Genomic DNA, 22,314 nt, shown 5'->3' with positions numbered 1-22,314 from the left:
GTACCCTTCACTGTGATGTCTCAGTGTATTGTAGAATGTTCCACCTCGCAATAAAAGTGTGTGCAGTCTCAGGACACAAGTGATGTAAACCATGAGTGCATTGAGAGGATTACAGAATGATTTGTAACTTGAGAAGGGCTAAAACTCACTGCTAAATATTCCTGTATTATACATTCCAATAACTGCATTTTAAAAAGCGTAGCGGAAAAATCTAATTATTACAATATTTCATTTTCATTTGTTTTAAGTCTGAACAATTTTAACTCCGTTCCTAGTGGTTGTAAACCTATAGTGTAAAATGACCAAAGGTTGGCACCAAACCAATAATTTCACTCGTAGTGTAGTTTCTGGAACATGAATTATACAATTACCTGTTCACGCTGTTATCAAGTGAGAGTAAGCAGAACGTTCACACCTATTTAAATATTTGTATACAGCATTGAAATAGACCAAGCTATATTTTCTGGCAATAATTCAAATAAAACCTGGGCCAAATTGTTTTGATATCTGATTTGCACGATTGAATCAAAGATTATTATACCACCATGCTGGGCTTGATGCTATCGAATGGCCTATGCTACATTGTGCTTGAAGGATGAGCTCAGAATTGGACAGAGTTGTGATATTCTCCACCGCTAAATAATCTGTCGACACTCACTATCAAGAATTACAGATGAAAAATGGTTGCTTTGGTGATGCACCAGTGGGCTGCCAACACTTGTATAGGATGGGAAAATACTTATGAGGTGGATTTAAGTTACTTACTCTGCATCACAACAATATAATTAAATGAGTCTTGCGTGATAAAGTTCTATTCATGTTGCCAAGGCGTAATAGAACAAGTGATTTCAAAAATTTTTTTTTCAATTGAATTTCACTTCCGCAAAAACGATACATCACCTTAATTTAAAGTAAATCGACTGTGTTAATAAGATGGTAATTGTGCCCGGTGGAAACACTAGTGTTTGTTTGCATGGAAACCTCTCGCCTGTGCTCACTGGGCCAGATATTGCTGGTAAAATGACTCGTTTGAATAGCGTAGTAACGTCACATGCCATTATCCATTCAGGAAAAACTCTCTAACATTTGCAATGTACAAGACATACGCCATGCTTTCCAATCCTCAGCTAAGTGCTGGATGATTTGCAGTGCTCAATCATTGGACACAACTGAAGCCAATAAAAGTTTGTTCTTGCCATAAACTTAATGGAGATTATGTGGTGAGGACAATATTATAAATTAGTTCCACTACCACCATTGAGGGCTGATAATTAATGTCACAGAGGATCCTGGTAAGGAAAAGATATTATGGTCCTCACATCACACTCGTTCTTGTTGGTCCATGAAAGAACCAATTAAACTAATGTTTCAGTCAGCAGGTAGTAAATAATTCCCAGACCATTTTTACTCTTTATCTGTCTTGGTAGTGTACACGTGCCAGCCCAGCTATCCAGAGGGCAAAGTCGGAGGGCAAACATTTTCAGACTAGAAAGCAGCTTTGGCACACCGAAAAGGGTCGCGCATTGAAATGCAAATGAGATAGATTTATTTCAGAAAACAGCATTTTAGGATACAGTATGTAAGAACTTTGAGTCAAAACACGTGGTAAGTGTAGGAAACCTTGGAGGAAAGAAGTGATTTTGTTCTCTGTGCTCTGGGGTTCCCTCCCCACTGCCATTTTTGGGTCAGTGGTCTGCTGTGGTCGAATTGATAAGAGATTGATTGCCATGATTAGTGGGCAGTTCCACTATCTTTGCATCTACCAGGTAGAAAGCGAATTAGTAGACCTTGGTCCTGGTTTCTTTTAGAAATTCTAATGTTTCCATGAACATAAGAACTAGGAGCAGGAGTAGGCCATCTGGCCCCTCGAGCCTGAAAGCAGTGTACAGCATTCCTATTGGGTACCATTCATCTGGTAAGATGGACAGAGCTGCTGATTCTATACTCTATAGATCAAAAACATTTCACACACCTACTCGAGGAACAATGCTGTAATTCCTAAAGCACAACTGAATTACAGTGTCCTCTTTTGCTACTTGCTCATTTTAATTTGTTTCTTTCTTTTCCTTTTCGGTCTTCCTGTTCTCAAAGGACAGAATTTAATTTAATGCTTCCTTAGAGAATCTATATATTGGAGGAGGATGACATGGTATGGAGAGCCTATTGCCTCCCTAGATAACTCCAGGGCAGGAAGGCTGTTTTTGAGGTGAAGTGAGAGTGACTGCCTTTGACGTCAAGGCCACATTTAACCAAGCTTACAAACTATTTAAAGGTTTGTGTTGTCACTGGTGGTAATTGGACAGTGGTGGGCATGAGCAGGCCATGTGAGAAAACCATCTGGTAAACCCTGACGGACATGTCTGCACCTTGTACCCAGCAGAGGAATGCACCATGTGCAAGTGAGGGGTCTACGGAAAGCTACCTCCTTTCACTCTACAACAATCTCCTCGCGAGGACCTCCCTGACTGATACCAGTGAACCCAATTCACTGATCTGTCCCGGGGCTCCAGCAACCTCAGATTAGCTCTGGGGGCAGGGCATCTATCCTGCAGGAGAAATTGCTGTGGAAAATGCCCCTGAAAGAGCTGGGAATCCTGAAGGCAGGCAGTAGACTGCCTGATTAGAATTTAATCCTATCGGGGTTCCTGGAAGTCGGGTTGCTACTTGCAGAAGGGGAAACGCAGATTGTGGGCGTGAGCATATTTGTACTGGTGGTGTGGACCTCAGGAATTTCAGGAGCAGCGTTTTTTATGAGGCTTTAACTTTCCTTATTTCATTGAGTAATGTCAGGGGCAGTATGCAAAGCCCTTTCTCAAGAACGTTTTGGGTTTTCCCTTGTGCCTGCATCAGCTTTGACCATTTCCATCTGCATTATGTGTGAAATATGGGGCAGAATATTAAGAAGGGACAGACCGATCACACCCGACCCACAAGCAAAGTCAGTGTGGAGCCAATCTTTGGCACGGTAGCACAGTGGTTAGCACTGTTGATTCACAGCATCAGGGACCCGGGTTCGATTCCTGGCTTGGGTCACTGTCTGTGAGAAGTCTGCATGTTCTCCCTGTCTCTGCGTGGGGTTCCTCCGGGTGATCCGGTTTCCTCCCGAAAGTTCCAAAAGACGTGCTGTTCGGTGATTTGGACATTCTGAATTCTCCCTCTGTGTACCCGAACAGGCGCTGGAGTGTGGCAACCAGGGGATTTTCACAGTAGCCTCATTGCATTGTTAATGTAAGCCTACTTGTAACTCTAATAAAGATTATTCTTATTATTGCCTGCTTAACACCAGCCTGTCCCACAGCCAGAGTGGCAGTGGACGAGCTGAATGGGGACAATGTGGGGCTTCCACCCTTCACTGGGAAGGAAGTCTCACCCTTGCGAACTGCTTGTCAATCCAATTGGTCAGCAGCTCCATCAGTACCAGCAGCGCCAAGAGCATATTAGTGTTGCTGGCACTGAAAGCAGGCCCAAGAAGAAGGCCCGGAATTTTCTGGCCCCGCAGTGACAGGACCTGTCGCGGGGGATGCAGCAGGCCAGCCAGAATTGCATTAATTTCCAGCAGAACGAGAAAATTCCAGCCGAAGGCCCATGGATCCCGGAACCAAGTGGTCTTGGGCAGATCTAGGGCAGAGAGGGATTGGGCAGTTTAGGGTGGGGGGGGGGGGGGGGGGGGGGGGGGGGGGGGGGGGCGGGGTAGGTAGGTGGAGGTGGTGGTGTGTTTTATGGAATAGGTAAGTAAGAAGAATGGGGGTGGGGGGGGGGGGGGGGGTGGTGGGCACCTGCCCTATTTTACACGTGCCCCCTGCTGAAAACACGTCTGGTTGGGGCACGCTTTCCTATTATTCTGTTTTCGGTCAGACTTGCTACTCTTCATGCAACACGTCAACCGTTTCCCTTCAAGGCAATGCCAAGTCTTTAATCATCTGTTTGATGATGTAATGTAAAAGAGAATTCTTATCAGTCCCATGCAAACTGCATCAAGTATAGGAACCGTACTTGGCATATTTCCAGCTTACAATACTTACTGCAGATGAGTAATGTGGTCTTATTTTATTTCTATAAATGCTGATTTTTTTTTTGCTGTATTACGATCCCCAATTCCATCATTCCCGTCTCCATTCCTGGCGCCTGCAATTTTCGCTGGTATGGGATAAGAGTGTGGGTAGCAAGCCCACAACCTGCAGTCCCCATTTGGCTGATTCCATTGCAGGGATGGGCATCTCAAACCCCACCCGCCAATAATTTTTGTGGCGTCCAGCCAGCTTCTTGAGGATTCATGCTTCACGAACACTCAGAGGAGTCCTGAACCATAAACGTGATTTGGGAACCTACTGGAAAGTAAGTTTAAAAGGCGTAAGTCTCGGTCCTCTCATTTCCCCCATATCCCCTCAATGCTCTCATATCCCTTTCATGCCCGTTCACCCAGTATACAGTGAACATTATTATAACAATTAAGTCTTGAAATGCTCATGAAACAAATACCCATTCAGAAATATGTTTGAAAAAGAACTACTGCTGTTACAATCTGATAAAAGTATCACTTTGACACACTCATTCATAATTTCAGTAACAGATGTTTTACTCCACATCTTTTAATCTCATCCAAATAAACATACAGACATTGAAAAATACATATAAAGAAAAAAAAGATTCTTATAACCTCAGAAATATGTCAATCAATCAAAGATAACACTCTACTTCAGCCTTTGTAAACAGAAACCTGCTGAACTGATTCCATGTGTCATTCCCGGGGTTCAGCCAAGAATTCATAATGAGGGGCAGCACGGTGGCGCAGTGGTTAGCACTGCTGCCTCACGGCGCTGAGGTCCCAGGTTCGATCCCGACTCTGGGTCACTGGCCATGTGGAGCTTGATCATTCTCCTCGTGTTTGCGTGGGTTTCGCCCCCCACAACCCAAAGATGTGCAGGCTAGGTGGATTGGCCACGCTAAATTGCCCCTTAATTGGAAAAAATGAATTGGCTACTCTAAAATGTATTTTAAAAATGTATTAATTTAAAAAAAAGAATGAATAATGAGGGCATCTGAGAAACAGATGTCTGGCTATGTGTTACCTTTGATACAGTTGCCAGATGCAGGAGCAATAACCAGTGGGGGTCCTACCACACTGCCATCTACGATGATGGGGTCCTTGCCCCCAAATTTGGGCTTCTTGGGCCTTACCATTTGAGCATGGGCTGTCACTGATAAGGTGATCGGAAAGAAGTGCTTGAATTTCTACTACTTAAAAAAAGTAAGATTTAATTCAGCTGTTGAAAAATTCACCTTTTTTAGATGTAAGATGGTGGCAGAGTGGGTCTCAGATGTTGGTAACAGACGTTTTTGTTTGCTTCCAAGTTCTGTACATGGGCATCACAATCTTTCATCACTATCGTTTCAACTATGAATATTGGCATTACTCCACTACAAACAGCCGTGATGAGAACATTTACTGCTATTAAGAGTCAAAGGTAAATAAGATATAATAGTTTCAATTCACTGCTAAGCAGGTATTAGACATTAATGCTGCAAATGCAAGCAAGGAGTTTGAGCTGATGCTATTTCAAAATTCTCACTGGGTACATGAAACAGAATCTGGGAAATGTAAGTGTCACATTGTAAAAGTAGAGGATTATCTTTGTGATTGAGGCACATTAGGCTAATGCAAGAACGCTCTGGATTATATCTGTTCGAACCCATGCATGTCGCTAAATGTATTTCAGGCTGCCATCACTAAATGGCAATAAGGAAACATCCTTAATAGTATTTGGCACCAAATATACTTGTTCATGACATAGAAAACAGAAATAAAAAGGAAATTTCCTTTGATTCTGGGACTAATTACATAACACATGGATTACAAACTCACAATGGGCCTGCATGAAGTGCTTGAATCTGACATTAAATTTTTTTATTTGAAATAAGCTAGACCCATTTTATAGTCCTGATAATCTTGAAGGAGAACACAGTGGCTGTGTGTGGTGGTAATGCTAATTTTGTAAATTAGTGCCATTAGGAATTCAGAATGCTTTATTTCGGAATATTGTTGATTATTTTAACGTACAAAGAACTTTCAAAAACGGTATCAGCAATAAAATAGGTTTTCAAAATCATTTTTAAAACAATCTGAAATATACGTGCTGGGAATTTTTTAAAAAATTCATTCACAGGATGTCGGCGTTGCTGGCTGGGCCAGCATTTATTGCCCATCCTTAATTGCTCTGGAACTAAGGAGATTTCAGAGGGCATTTAGCCGCATTGCTGTGGGTCTGGAGTCACATGTAGGCCAGATCAGTCAAGGATGGCAGATTTCATCATAGATAATCATAGAATTTACAGTGCAGAAGGAGGCTATTCGGCCTATCGAGTCTGCATCGGCCTTAGGAAAGAGCACCCTACTTAAGCCCACACTTCCACCCTCTCTCCGTAACCCAGTAACCCCACCTAACCTGCACATCTTTGGACTGCGGGAGGAAACCGGAGTACCCGGAGGAAACCCACGCAGACATGAGGAGAACGTGCAGACTCCGCGCAGACAGTGACCCAGCTACCCTGCTGCCCCTAAAGGACATTAGTGAACTGGATGGGTCTTTACAACAATCAATAATGGATTTTTTTTTTGAAATAATTTTTATTGAAAAATTTTGATTTTATACAACATTGACATACCTTAGTTAAATACCAAAAATAACAATATTAACAATCATATACATTCGCCCCACCTCCATGAACAACACAGCATTTTAACAACAACGCAAATTAACACACTATAAAGTTACAGAATAGACACTACAATAGTGCACCCCCCCACCCCCTCCCCCCGGGTTGCTGCTGCTATTGACAAAGTTACCTATCTCTGAGCCAGGAAGTCCAGAAAAGGCTGCCATCGTTTACAGAACCCTTGTATTGATCCTCTCAGGGCAAATTTGACCTTTTCCAATTTTATAAATCCGGCCATGTCACTGATCCAGGTCTCCATGCTTGGGGGCCTTGCATCCTTCCACTGTAACAGAATCCTTCGGTGGGCTACTAGGGACGCAAAGGCCAGGACACCGGCCTCTTTCGCCTCCTGCACTCCCGGCTCTACCGCAACTCCAAAGATCGCGGGCGGAATTCTCCGCACTCACGACGGGGCGGAGAATAGCGGGCGGCATAAATTTTTACGGCCACGCTGGTCCGACGCCCTCCCGCTATTCTCCCCCCCCCCCCCCCCACGCCCGCCTCCCGACAAGAATCGCTGCCCGCCGTTTTTTTACGGCGAGCAGCGATTCTCCCCTGGCCGATGGGCCGATTTCCAAGGCCTTTACGACCGTTTTTATGAACGTAAATCACACCTGGTCTGACCGTTCGTAAAAACGGCCATAAAGTCCCGATCTGGGGGGCCCATGGCACCCTTGGCACGGCCGTGGTACTGCGGTGGGCACCGATCGCGGGCAGCGGGTACTTACCCCGTGCACTCTTTCTCCTTCCACCGCCCCGCTGTATCCATTCGCGGGGCGGCTGAGGGGCATACCGGCCCGCGCACGCGCGGGTTTCACGCATATGCGTGATGACGCATTCGCGCATACGCCGGTTGGAGTCGTCCAATCCGCGCATGCGCGGCTGACGTCATCTGACGCGTCAGCCGTCGCTAACTCTGGCTAGCGGGCTTAACGAAATTCGTTAAGCCCGCGATGCCAGAGTTCACGGCCGCGCGATGCTAGCCCCGACCGGGGAGCAGAATCGGTTCCCGGTCGGGGGGGGCGGAGGCTGGCGTCAAACCCGCCCGTTTTTGACGCCAGCCTCACGATTTCTCGCGGGTGCGGAGAATCACGCCCCGCGAGTCCCCACCCTGGTTTGACCCTGGATCCAACCACCCTCGACACCGTTTCCGCCACCCACTTCCAGAATTCTTCCAGTGCTGGGCATGCCCAGAACATATGGGCGTGGTTCGCTGGACTCCCCGAACATCTGGTGCACCTATCCTCACCCCCAAAGAACTTACTCATCCTGGTCCCAGACATGTGGGCTCGGTGCAGCACCTTAAATTGGATGAGACTAAGCCTCGCACATGAGGAGGAAGAGTTAACTCTCTCCAAGGCATCCGCCCAAGTCCCGTCCTCTATCTGCTCCCCGAGTTCCTCCTCCCATTTAGCCTTCAGCTCCTCCACTGACGACTCCTCCACCTCCTGCATTACCTTATAGATGTCAGACACCTTCCCCTCTCCGACCCACACCCCCGAAAGCGCTCTGTCCATCGTCCCCTGCGAGGGCAGCAAAGGGAATCCCTCTACCTGTCGCCTAGCAAACGCCTTTACCTGCGGGTATCTGAACATGTTCCCTTGGGGAAGGCCAAATTTATCTTCCAGTTCCCCCAGGCCCGCAAACCTCCCGCCAATAAACAGGTCCCTCAGTTTGCTGATGCCCGCCCTTTGCCACCCCCTAAATCCCCCATCCGTGTTCCCCGGGATGAACCGATGGTTGCCACCCAGTGGAGCCTCCATCGAGCCCCCTGTTTCCCCCCCGATGCCGTCTCCACTGTCCCCAGATTCTTAGGGTCGCCGCCACCACCGGGCTCGTGGTAAACCTCTTAGGGGAGAGCGGCAACGGTGCCGTTGCCATGGCACCCAGGCTCGTACCTCTACATGACGCCATCTCCATTCTTTTCCACGCCGCCCCTCCCCCCTCCATCACCCATTTACGCACCATTGACACATTGGCTGCCCAATAGCACCCCAGAAGGTTGGGCAGCGCCAGCCCGCCTCTATCCCTCCCTCGCTCCAGGAAAACCCTCTTCACTCTCGGAGTCCCATGTGCCCACACAAAGCTCAAAATACTGCTAGTCACTCTCCTAAAGAAGGCCCTGGGGATAATCAACAATGGATTTTAACAACGGTTTCATGGTTATCCTTAGACTTTTAATTCCAGATTTTTATTGAATTCAAATTCCACCATCCGCTGTGGTGGGATATGAACTGAGGTCCCCAGAGTGTTACTTTGGTCTGTGAGTTACTAGTCCAGTGATAATACCACTGTGCTACCACCTCCCCCACACCATGTAGTGCAACTCGCCACTCCTGAAAATCGTCCCACAAAATGTCCAGAACATTGCTGGAGGTGTGAGCTGAAAAACACCCAATAATATCAGGGACCTCATATGGCAAGGGCGGGGGGAATTGGAAAATGAGATCTCGCTAGCAAGGGTCTTATTTTCCGATTCTTAAGAGCTTAGGCGCTCATGGCAAAACATGGGCGCAAAATTGCCCCCAGTGTCAAATAATGCACAGAAGGAGAAATTGAGAAGGAACATGGTTTGCAGAGATCAGGAGATATAAATTTAAGAAAATAATTATAAAAAAATAAAAGAAAATTCACGGAAACCCTAGTTCTAAAGGGATGTCACATAAATACCACTCAATGCAACATAACCACAGTCTCAGGCCCAGTACAGAACTAACATCATTCCATACGAATATACAGAGAGGACCAGCAGCTACATATTCGGATTATGACCAGTACCATCAACACCTCCCAGCAAAAGGGACGGAGAATTGCATGGAGTGGGTCACAGTGTAACAAAGGGTCAGGACCTATCCCACCTCCACAGCACAATAAGGGAACATTCCCCGTGGAGTACCAAACCAAATCAGGATTTATAACAGCACACTGCTAATCCCGATGAAGAGAAGAAGGAAATAAACCCTTAAGGGAAAAACACCCAAATGAGAAAAAGAGAAAAAGAACTGCTCGGCCAAATAAAAATCTTCAAGGGGGGAGAAAGGTGATCAAAACAGCACTTTGCTCACCCAGATGAAGAAAAGAAAGAAATAACCTTTAAGGAGAAAAGCGCCCAAGTTGGCCTCGGAACAATCAATCCAGGATTAACCAAGCCCACCTCTGCGTGCGCCACTACTCATTTCCAAAGAACACCGACCTCAAAGAAAAGTCAGCAGGAACTCAGAAACTCAGAGGAGAGAAGGTGACTCGACACAACTGGCCACCGCCATACTCTGACGATGATCATTAGAGACAGGATAATATAAGGCCAGCAGACAGGGGCCCAACCGAACACCGACCTCGAAGACCGGATACACTCTGCTTTGTTCAATCTGATACACCCAGCTTCCCAATTTAGTAATTCCCAATTACTAAAGTATGGCAATCAATCTTCAATCATGGTCGGGATCTCACCTCTCAATTCCCGCCAGAAACCTAACGCGCGGATACTCCGTGTCCGGCCCCTGCCTCCCAAAACCGTCAGGATATGTTATACACCATGCAGCAGGATCTCAATGAACCGAAGTCAGGCTTTAACCAGGAAAAATGCTCCATCTCTCCTGCTGCTCCATCCTTCTCCTAAGGATACCTCGCGGTTCCTCAAGGTGAGATCCAAGGTGGTCATCATCCCAATGTCCACTGTACTGCTGAGCTGAAGTCTCGCTCATCAGCAATAATGCCTCTGCAATCTGGGCTCCAGCCCAGACATTTCCAACCAACTCACTTGCACGGCGATTCTTTACAATTTAAGTCGAATCCTCTTCGTAAAACTCCAGTCAGAATAATTCAGGGACGTATTACGAAAGATATGTCCCAAGATAAGACAATTATGAAATGTGCACAAAGATAAAATAAAGGATTTACAGGAGCCAGTCCAACGTTACTCCAAGTTTCCAATAGGCTCATTTCTCCCTATTTCACTGATCCAAGAAGTCCAAAGACCACCAAAAGTGGGTTTCCTCTGTATTCATAAGATCCCCAAACTGACTTCAAGCAGCAAGACCCATTCTGGTGACTCTCTTTATCAGTGTAAATCTTCCAGTGTCTTTCAATCTCAACAGATATTGTCTCTTCCACCAGAGCGGAAGCCTGGTTGCTAACAGAAAGCAGCCTTTGCCTCTGCTGTTCACAGCAGCTACTATTTTCCTGCCTCCCTCTCTCTCTCTGTCTCTCTTCTCTCTCTCTTTCTCTCTCTCTCTCTCACATTATCTCTGTCTCTCTCCCTCTCCCCCTCACATTATCTCTCCATTTCTCTCTTTACCTGGGCAATCCCCATATCAATAACGATTCCATCCTCCCACCAAAACCCAATCATCAGCCCGCATGTTAAAAAATTCAAATGACAAAAGGGAATAAGAATCACCCATAGTCACCATTAACACATACAGTCCCCCGCCCCCCCAACCCTTCCAGCCCCCAACCCCCCTAATGTTCGATGTGATCAAATTCTCAAAAGTGCATAATAAATAATGCCCATGAATTGTAGAACAGTTCAAATTTGACCTTTTGTAACAGTCGCCGTTTGTAACGGGTGAGCAGCGATGCTCCGGCCCGGATGGGCCGAGCGGCCTGCCCAATACGACGAGTTCACACCGGCGCCAACCACACCTGGTCGCTGCCGGCGTGAACAGCGCGCGAACGCTGCGGGGGTGTCCTGTGGAGGGGGGGGGGAGGGAGGATCGAGCACCGGGGGGGGAGGCGCTCAGAAGGGGTCTGGCCCGCGATCAGTGCCCACCAATTGGCGGGCCAGCGTCTCTGAAGGACGCACTCTTTTACTCCGCAACCCTGCAAGATCACTCCTCGATTTCTTGCGGGGCGCCCACAGGGAGGACGGTAACCGCCCATGCGTGGGTTGGCGCCGGCCAACCTGCGCATGCATGGGTGACGTCATTTACGCCATGCTGGCCGAGTAATATACGTGGCGCCGCTTTTACGCAGCACCAAGGCCCGGCACGCGTAAATGATGCAGCACCGCTCCTAGCCCCCCGGGGGTGGGAGAATAGGGGGTGAAGAGCGGCCTCCGATACCAGAGTGAAACACTCCGGTTTTCACTCTGGCGTCGGCACTTAGTCTCCCGCTGGGAGAATCCCGCCCCTTATTCCTCGCATTCATAACAATTCAGAATTATTTATTTTCTGGGTAAGGTAAATTAACTGGCAGTCAATAATAATTATCACTTTAGTAAATGTTCTTGCGCTGGTAGTTATTTAACTTGTCTTTCTGTGGTGGCTTTGATGGGTTATTCATGTGCAGCACATCTTCATGAAAATCAGGAGGCAGTTCATCACCAGAAGCCGTCTTGGCGAAGCTAGCTGTGGAGCTCGACAAATCAACCAGCGACTATTGCGGAATCCAGTTCTCGAGAAATCCCTTCCTTGCTCCAAGTCAGTTGCTGACTTGCACATAAACATATTTTAAAAAAAACATCAGGCCCATTTTTTCTCAGTGGCACATTCATAAAACAGCTAAAATACCATTTGTGGTAATGATGGTATATGGTGGACTATTGAGAAAATGTTTGTTTGGTTCTTCAGTAGAATTTTAACTTTTAAAAAACTTTGGACTGACACTGAAAATACAATCACTCATCTATCCATGCAGGACCTGGGAACAATTTACTGAGGCAAGTACGCATGTGTACCTTTTCTTGACATCTCTGTAACGTTTCATTTTTGAGCAAACTACAAAGAACATAATCAAGACTAGTAGAGATTTATTTGCAGTAACCTGAGATAACAGGAATTTAATGTATATGTGCATCGTATGTTATTTATCCTTTATTTGGCCAAGGCTGGTTTTAATTGTGAGCTTTCCAGCATAGTACTCTGTCCATATTATTTTTCTTGACTAATAAGACTGATAAATTGCACATTTTTATCGCAAGACTTAGTGTATGCATTTTGAAGAGCATTGATGCCAAAGTGATTTATATGCATTAGTAACACTGAGTATGAACGAGGCTTATGGAATCTAATGTAACCTGATAGATGAATTATGCTACTGTGTTGTGTATGAATGAACAGAGCACGGTCATGTGATTTTTGGTTACAATTGTATTGATACACTGGTATCAAAAATGCAGTGTAAATTCCATGGCCAGGATATTCCGAGCCTCCACGCCGAAATCACGCTCGGCGCGGGGGTGGAGAAAATGGTCGGAGAATGAGGACCGGAGAATCGCCACCTGCCGTGCGCACACGGTCGATGCGGCACCGGTCGGGGGCCGTTGAAAGAAGCCCCCACGGCGATTCTCCGCAATTGACCGGCTGGGTTCCCGCTGAGTCCCGCCGGTGTGGTTCCTGTATCGTTTCACCCTGCGGGAGCTCGGCGTCACGGCTGCGGGCGCCATCCTGGTAGGGGGGGCGGGGGGATCAGACTTCGGGGGGGGGGGGGGGCCTCCACGATGGCCAGGCCCACGATCGGGGGACGACCAATCAGCCGGCGCGCGCATTCCGGGGGGGGGGGAGCAATCTTCTTCCAACCTGGCCCGCTGTAGGCCGCCGCGCGTATGCGCGGACCCGTAGCCAGACTTACAGGGCCCCGTATCAGCAGCAGCTGCGGGGAGCATGCCGGGGCCTTGCTGTACCCCTGAACTCCGGAGAATCACTCTGGACTTTTCGAAAAAAGCCTGAAGTGATTCGCGCCCGTTTTCCGGCGCGCGTGGGGACATAGCCCCATGTTTGGAGAATCCCGGCCCATATGCCTTCATTATATGTGGTCAAACCTAGTTTACCATTTCATGAGCATTATACTTCAAGATCTTTCTAGCAAAACAACGTTTCATTAATTAGAGTTTTATTCATTGCTTTGACTGGCTTTAGAAATTCTTGGCTGAAATTGGGACTTACTTACAATGTGGTTATAGTTAGAGTCCCTAACTTTCAGAGATTTATTGCCCAATAATAGCTTTTCGATTAAACAGTATATATTGCAATTTTCTCAGAGCCTTGAATCTTAAATGCCTTAGGAAAAAAGAAATTAATGAAGAAAACTGATTTATAATTTATATGTAATATATTGACTAGATTTTCTGTTTCAGTTGCTCTTTTGGACACAGTTTGCTTCCGATTCTTTTCACCATTAAGGCAACAGAGTTCATTTTCTTATAAGCTGTATTTGTTGAAAAACAATGGCCCAGATATTGTGGTAGTACTGATGGTGAGCTTTCATTGTCATTGCTGCTCTGGAACTGACAGAAACCCTGGAGTCCACATAGGCGCAGTTAAACATGAAATTGTCGGGCAGCACGGTGACGCAGTGGATTAGCACTGCTGCCTCACGACGCCGAGGTCCCAGGTTCGATCCCAGCTCTGGGTCACCGTCTGTATGGAGTTTGCACATTCTCCCCGTGTTTGTGTGGGTTTTGCCCCCACTACCCAAAGATGTGCAGGCTAGGTGGATTGGCCACGCTAAATTGCCCCTTAATTGGAAAAAATGAATTGGGTACTCTAAATTTATTTTTAAAAAACATGAAATTGTCAGTGATTCTGTGCTTCCTCAGAGGATGTGCTGTTGAGGTACCTCCAGCACGCAAATAAGTAGAATTCTCAGAATTCACGAAAACCTGCCCTTTTATACTGTCAGTCTCACTGTAAAATCTCTTTTTTTTAAAAGTTGCATCTTGTTGAGTGAGGTGTGACTGAGTCTTTTATGGTACACTAATTACTGTTGAGCCGGTGAATCCCAAATATTTTCCTGTTGTGATCCCATTCTTTTAAAAAATAAATTTAGAGTACCCAATTCATTATTTCCAATTAAGGGGCAATTTAATGTGGCCAGTCCACCTAGCCAGCACATCTTTGGGTTGTGGGGGCGAAACCCACGCAATCACGACGAGAATGTGCAAACTCCCGTAACAGCCTCCCCGAACAGGCGCCGGAATGTGGCAACTAGGGGCTTTTCACAGTAACTTCATTGAAGTCTACTCGTGACAATAAGCGATTTTCATTTTCAACTCCACGCGGACAGTGACCCAGAGCCGGGATCAAACCTGGGACCTCGACGCCGTGAGGCAGCAATACTAACCATTGCGCCACCGTGCTACCCATGTGATCCCATTCTAATGCTTCGCACTCGGTATGACCTCACCGTGACAATTTTTGGCCAGGGAAACTTGTTGCGCAGAATGGAAAAGAGTTGTTGAGCAGAAGTGGGATGCAAAGCAAGGCAGAGGAAGTAGCTGACTAGGCCTATTGACAGCAAATGGGCCTCCCTCAGAGCTTATTCCATTAGGCCATGCTCACTGGCATAAATAATTATGCAGACTTAAAAGGGACTTGGAGCCAATCCCAGGAGTGTCACATCTGAGTCTCCACTCCACAGCCACCCTTGCTGCTTCAGAACCCTGACTCCAATTGTTCGCACTGTCATGACCCATAGTTTGGGAGCCACTATGTTAAGCAGCCTCATTGAGTGTAATATGACTCTTCTCGGCTTTTATTACATTTTAAATGTTTTTTAAAAATCTCCCTTTGTCCTTAAAATAAAATTTTATTGTTAAAACAGGACTGTCAATGCCACCTCAGACTGTGCCTGGCAAGCTCGGCAAGACTTCACAGTTTTAGGAAACAGAGCTAGTTTTAAGTAATCTATATTTCTATTTGTGGAAATTAGAAACAAGGTGTAGCTTTGAGTAAGTTTCATATTGTTTCTGTTTAAGAAATGGTTAAAATTGCAGTCAGCTCATGTTAAACAAAGGTGGCTGCATGTCTATGGGTTTTTGTTTCATTTCAAACTGTGCCTGCAATGTAATTAAAGGTTTATTTATGACGTGCAAACAAACTAGAGAAGAATGACTAGGCTGTTGCTCAGCAACCAGGGGCCACTCTAGATTAGAAAGAACTTTTGAGTTTCATTTTAAACTGGACCCCAGAAGCAGCTGCACGGGACCAGGTAGCTGCAAAAAGCCAACTACCTTGAAGAACACAAAAAAGTTCAGAAACCAGGGAGTTGGGACTGTTGCAGAACGACAATTAAATTAAAGGGACAAAGAACAGAAAGTTGAACAAGGTTCGCTTAACACTGTTAATTCTTATAATTGCACGTCATTTAAATGTTATCTAAATAATCCTTTTCCATTGGTCTGATATTAACTGGATATTTGCTCAAATTGCACGCTGAACATAGACACTTTTAACCTTTCAAAATGGTCGCGATGCGCGCAGGACACTTTGGAACGTGCTGAAAACCACATTGGGAGACTCAAATCGTTTTCCGGTTCGAGCCTCACTTGATTTTGATCATCAAATTTGGATGTCGAATATGTGCTCCACTCTTGCTCACCAGTCTGGGAAGAAATTTAGGTCAGGCCTGTTGGTGGTGGTTGGGAGGGATGCAGCTGCTGTTGTCTGGATGGTGGAGGGCGCAAAACAGGCTGGCAGTTGACCAGACCTTTGTGGAGCTGGGAGGGAACCATGATTGTTTCTCCTGGCCTCACAAATAATATTTTTCTTTTAAATACCAACAGTCTTTCCCTGAGCGGCCTGCAGCTGACCTTTTTACGGACTGCTGGTTGGGTCACTATAAGTCCTGTATCAGTGGGCCTAGACTTCCCACTCCAGGGAAAGTTAACAACAAATGATCATCTTCATCACTTTGGCATAAAGTCTTGTTTAGTATTGTTCATAAAATCCATAGAAGCGGGCAGCACGGTGGCACAGTGGGTTAGCCCTGCTGCCTCATGGCACCGAGGTCCCAGGTTCGATGCCGGCTCTGGGTCACTGTCTGTGTGGAGTTTGCACATTCTCCCCGTGTTTGTGTGGGTTTCGCCCCCACAACCCAAAGATGTGCAGGCTAGGTGGATTGGCCACACTAAATTGCCCCATAATTGAAAAAAATTAATTGGATACACTAAATTTATAAAAAATTTGAGATATTGCTTGGGTCAGAATAACACAATACTTTGGACAGGTGTGCATTTAACTAGGTTTTACTTTGTAATCACAGTTTAATCTTATTAATCTGCTATCAGGGCTGAAGGCATCTGTTGTCTCTGTTGCTTTGAAGTAGAGGCATTACATTTGAGCATTTGTGAAACTACATTAATGAGGATAGATAGTATCGGTTGCAGTGCATTACAGCAATTAAGCTGACATATTTAGTGCAGTTCATTCTTCGAAGGCTGGCCTAAAGCAAACTATTACATAGTCTGTTCCAAGTAGCATCTCAAATTATAACCAGAGTAACATGATACAATGAAGAAAATCCAACTCTTTAATGTTACTTTCCTTCAGTGGGATGGATTGAACTGAGAAAGTCTAATCAAAATGGACTATAAGGATATTGTGGACATCTAAGCCAGTTGTTCCCAACCTATAGTCTGTGGACCACTATTGGTCTGTGAGAGTAGTGCAGGCGGTCCATGGCGGGCGGGGGGGGGGGGGGGGGGGGGGGGGGGTGGGGATACAATTACGTGTACCTTGTATATATCATAATCGATGTTACATTATTATTCGCAATGTATTTGTCAGTGTGCATCATAAACCATTAGAAATAGCTGCGTCTTTAATACCCGATGATATATAAGTTTGACAACGGCACGTGTATGTTGTGGTCCACACAACCTTTTGATGACAATCTGTTGTCCGCATAAAGGAAAAGGTTGGGAACCACTGACCTAATCGAAGGATAGTTTACAGAAAAATACTCTGAGGAACAACTCGGGGTCTTCGTTTTCTCTGGTAGCTCACTACTTTACGTGTTCATGTAAAATCTGAGTGTCACATTTCAACGCCCCGTGTTTAGTTCATTGAAAATGTGTATCCAGCTTCATTTATATACTCCCTACCCTTCACATGTTTAGGCTTATGACAAGGATTTAACTTCTCTCAATAGACATGTTGATGTTTGCTAAGTTCCCCTGGCATATTTTCAGCTTGAAGAAAGACTTGGTGCTGATTTTAACTGTCTCTGCTGGGCACAATCTAACAATGCTGGCATTTTGACAAGGACCTTCAGAAGAGACAGCTGCCTACATGAAGCATGCATCAATCTCTATCAAGTATTTAAATCAGGGTCGTATGGTGTCCATAGAATCCAGTGCCATGTTCACTGGAAAAATAAACAGAAGGAGTGGTCACTGTTGGATTCACGGAGTACCACCAGTTGTATAGAAACTTGTGAGGCCACACTTGGAGTATAGTGTTCAATTCTGGTCGCTACACTACCAGAAGGATGTGGAGGTTTTGGACAGCATACACAAGAGGTGTACCAGGATGTTGCCTAGTATGGGGGCACTAGCTACCAGGGGGAGGTTGTTTAAACGAGGTTTGTTTTTATTGGAATGACCTAGGTTGATAGAAGTCTACAAAATGATGAGGGGTATGGACAGAGTGGATTGTCTCAAGCTTTTTCCGAGAGTGGAAGAGTCAATTATTAGGGGATATAGGTTTAAGGTGCGAGGGCAACGTTTAGAGGAGATGTGCGAGGGAAATGTTTTATACAGAGGATAGTGGGTGCCTGGAACTCGTTGCCAGAGGAGGTGGTGGAAGCAGGTAGTGACGTTTAAAGGGCGTCTTGACAAATACATGAATCGGATGAGAATAGAGGGATACGGATCCTGGAAGTGTAAACAGTTTTAGGTTAAATAGGCAGCATGGTCAGCGCAGGTTTGGAAGGCCGACGAGCCTGTTTTAGTGCTGTACTTTTCTTTGTTGTTTATTCTTTGAAATCTAAGGGAATGCTATTTAAAGGACCATCGACCCATGATCACTCAGTCATTGGAATCTGAGTCTGCTTGATTTAACTAGATTTTTAAAAAGATCTTTTGACCTTAGAAATCACTGTACTTCTGTTTTTATTCAGCTTCAAAGTCTTCAAAATGCTGAGGGAAGTACTATACAGAATAGGCTTCCACATCCTTAGGCCTGGATTTTCATCCTCATGGCAGCGAGGGGAGTCAAGAAAATTCCTGGCTTGACCCCGCCTGGCCTCTGGAGAAAGTGACTGCCAAGGCCCGTTCCTCAGTGCTGGGGGTTGGATGCAAGCTTGAGTCGAACCAACTGAGCTGGGGAGAAGAGTGGAGGCACCCGCAGATTGGTGATGGTGGCAGGGCTTTTTGAGAAAGTGGATAACGGGCAATAAGGAATCCTGTGCTTTATAAATCTAAGCCATGGAGTCCAAAAACAAGGAAGCTGCGGTGAAGCTTTACAAAACACCGGTTCAGCCTCAACTGAAGTACTGTGTCCATTTCCAAACACCACATTTTAGGAAGGATGTGAGTGTATTAGAGCGGGTGCAGAATAGATGTGTGAGAAAGTTGCCAGGGATAAGGGGTCAAATGGCTAGATTGGAGAAGCTTGGATTGTGCTTCTCACAGAAGAGAGGCAATTTGATATAGATGTTCAGTGTCATGATTGGTAGCACGGTAGCATAGTAGTTAGCACTGTGGCTTCATAGAGCCAGGGTCCCAGGTTTGATTCCTGCCTTGGGTCACTGTCTGGGCAGAGTCTGCACGTTCTCCCTATGTCTGCGTGGGTTTCCTCCGGGTGCTCCAGTTTCCTCCCACAAGTCCCGAAAGACATGGGGCGCAATTCTCCCAAAGGGAGACAAACAGCCGACGCCGGAGTGAAACCCGGAGTGTTTCATTCCGGCGTCGGAGGCCGCTCTTCGCCCCCTATTCTCCCCCCCCCTCAGGGGGCTAGGAGCAGCGGTGCGTGAATTCCGAGCGCCCGGCCTTGACGCTTGCGTCAAAGCGGCGCGCCGGGAATGACACGGCCGGCGGCGCCTAAGTGACGTCAGCCGCGCATGCACAGGTTGGCCGGCGCCAACCCGTGCATGCGCGGTTGCCGTCTTCCCCTCCGCTGCCCCACAAGACATGGCAGCTTGATCTTGCGGGGCGGCGTTGGGAAAAGAGTGCGTCTTTTAGAGACGCCGGCCCGACGATCGGTGGGCACCGATCGCGGGCCAGACATCTCATGAGCACGCCCGTGGTGCTTGATCCTCCCTCTGCCCCCCACAGGCCCCACACACACCGGTCGCGCGCTGTTCACGCCGGCAGCGACCAGGTGTGGTTGGCGGCGGTGTGAACCGGTCGGGTTCGGCAGGCCGCTCGGCCCATCCGGGCCGGAGAATCACCGGTCGCCGTGAGAAATGACGAGCGGCGATTCTCCGAGCGGCCTGTCGCAAAACGCTACACGCCATTTTGGGGGGAGGGTGGGAGAATCGCGGGGGGAGCCAGGGCGGCGTGGCGTGATTCGCCTGACCCTCACGCTATTCTCCCACCCGGCATGGGGTGCGGTGAATCGCGCCCATGGGGCGGGATTCTCCGCCGGCGCCCGAGGGTTTCCCGACGGCGTGGGGCTGCCCCACAATTGGAAACCCCATTGTCCGGCCGGCGTAACGGAGAATCCCGCCGGCCGATCGAGGATGAAAAGTGACGTGGTGGGGCGGGGAATCCAGCCCCTGCTATTGGGTAATTGGGACATTCTGAATTATCCCTCCGTATACCCGAGCAGGTGCCGGAATGTGGCGACTAGGGGCTCTTCACAATAACTTCATTGCAGTGTTAGTGTATGTCTACTTGTGACAATAAAGAATTTTCAAAAAGAATTTTCATATCATTTCATGAGTCGTTTGAACAGAGTACAGAGGGAGATGATGTTCCCAAATGACAAAAAAAGTGCCTGTGTGTGTGTGTAAGGAAATTGTATAATTAGCTGAGGAGAAAATATTTGCAGGGCCATGGCGAGTGGTGCTAGCCTAGTTGCTCTTGCACAGAGCTTGTATGGACACGGCGGGCCAAATGGTGCTCCTTCTCCCGGCATTCAAGCAGAAACTCAAGCGGGAGAATCCAGCTAAGAAGGTCGTGCAGTGCTGGTCCTAGGAAACCAAAGAGCTCTTGCGTGACTGCTTAGAGACAGTGGACTGGTCCATATTTAAGAACTCAGCGGCCAAGTTAAATGAGTATGCCACCACCGTCACAGACTTCATCAGCAAATGTGTAGATGACTGCGTGCCAAAGAAAGCAGTATGTACGTTTCCCAACCGGAAACCATGGCTCAATCGCGAGATTGAATCCCTACTGAAGGACAGATCTGAGGCGTTCAAGTCAGACGATCCTGACCCATACAAGAAATCGAGGTACGACCTCCGCAAAGCTATCCGAGATGCCAAGAGAGAATATCAAACCAAGCTAGAGTCACAGACAGACTCTCGGCGATTGTGGCAAGGACTAAACAACATAACGGGCTACAAAGCGAAGCCGAGCAGCATCTCCGGCAGCAGCGCACCCCTCCCCGATGAACTTAATGCATTCTACACTCGGTTCGAGCCGGTAACCAACAATCCGCTGTCAAGTGCCCCAGCAGCCCATAACTCACCCATACCCACCATCACAGCTTCCGAAGTCAGATCGGCCTTCCTGAAAGTGAAACCTCGGAAGGCAAAGGGCCCGAACGGAATCCCTGGTCGTGCACTCAGAGCCTGCGCGGACCAGCTGGCAGAGGTGTTTTTAGACATCTTTAACCTGTCCCGGCTCCACTCCGAGGTCCCCACCTGCTTCAAGAAGACCACCATCATACCGGTACCAAAGAAGAACCAGGCCACGTGCCTCAATGACTACCGTCGGGTGGCCCTGACTTCAGTCGTAATGAAGTGCTTCGGGAGGCTGATCATGAAGCACATTATCTCCATACTCCCAGAATGCCTTGATCCACTGCAATCTGCATACCGTCGCAACCGGTCAACAGCAGATGCCATTTCCCTGGCCCTACACTCATCCCTAGAGCATCTCAACAACAACGTCTCCTACATCAGACTCCTATTTATTGACTACAGCTCCGCCTTCAACGCCATAATCCCAGCGAAGCTCATATCAAAGCTCCAAAACCTAGGTGTTGGCTCCTCACTCTGCAACTGGATCCTCGATTTTCTGACCAACAGACCACAATCAGTAAGAATGAACAACAACACCTCCTTCACAATAGTACTCAATACCGGTGCCCCGCAAGGTTGCATACTTAGCCCCCTACTCTACTCCCTGTACACACACGACTGCATGGCAAAATTTGGTTCCAACTCCATCTACAAGTTTGCTGATGATACGACCATAGTGGGCCGGATCTCGAATAATGACGAGTCAGAATACAGGAAGGAGATAGGGAACCTAGTGGAGTGGTGCAGCGACAACAATCTCTCCCTCAATGCCAACAAAACTAAAGAGCTGGTCATTGACTTCATGAAGCAAAGTACTGTACACACCCCTGTCAGCATCAATGGGGCAGAGGTGGAGATGGTTAGCAGTTTCAAATTTCTAGGGGTGCACATCTCAAAAATCTGTCCTGGTCCACCCACGTCAATGCTACCACCAAGAAAGCACAACAGTGCCTATACTTCCTCAGGAAACTCAGGAAATTCGGCATTTACAGATGCACCATAGAAAGCATCCCATCTGGCTGCATCACATTCTGGTATGGCAACTGCTCGGCCCAGGACCGCAAGAAACTTCAGAGAGTCGTGAATACCGCCCAGTCCATCTCACAAACCTGCCTCCCATCCATTGACTCCATCTACACCTCCCACTGCCTGGGGAAAGCGGGCAGCATAATCAAGGATCCCTCCCATCCA

The 22,314-nt window shown here is 47.1% G+C and overlaps 1 protein-coding gene across 5 annotated transcripts in view; it reads left to right on the top strand.

The window, feature by feature from the left end:
- The window catches only part of eva1c (eva-1 homolog C (C. elegans)), a 154,055-nt gene that overhangs the window by 38,911 nt on the left and 92,830 nt on the right, over positions 1-22,314 (top strand). The gene's annotated exons all lie outside the window — the stretch shown is intronic.

This window comes from Scyliorhinus canicula, chromosome 7, assembly GCF_902713615.1.
Source record: "Scyliorhinus canicula chromosome 7, sScyCan1.1, whole genome shotgun sequence".
Taxonomy (NCBI): Eukaryota; Metazoa; Chordata; class Chondrichthyes; order Carcharhiniformes; family Scyliorhinidae; genus Scyliorhinus; species Scyliorhinus canicula.
Note: the sequence above shows the minus strand (reverse complement) of the source record. Positions and strands in the feature narration are given on the sequence as shown.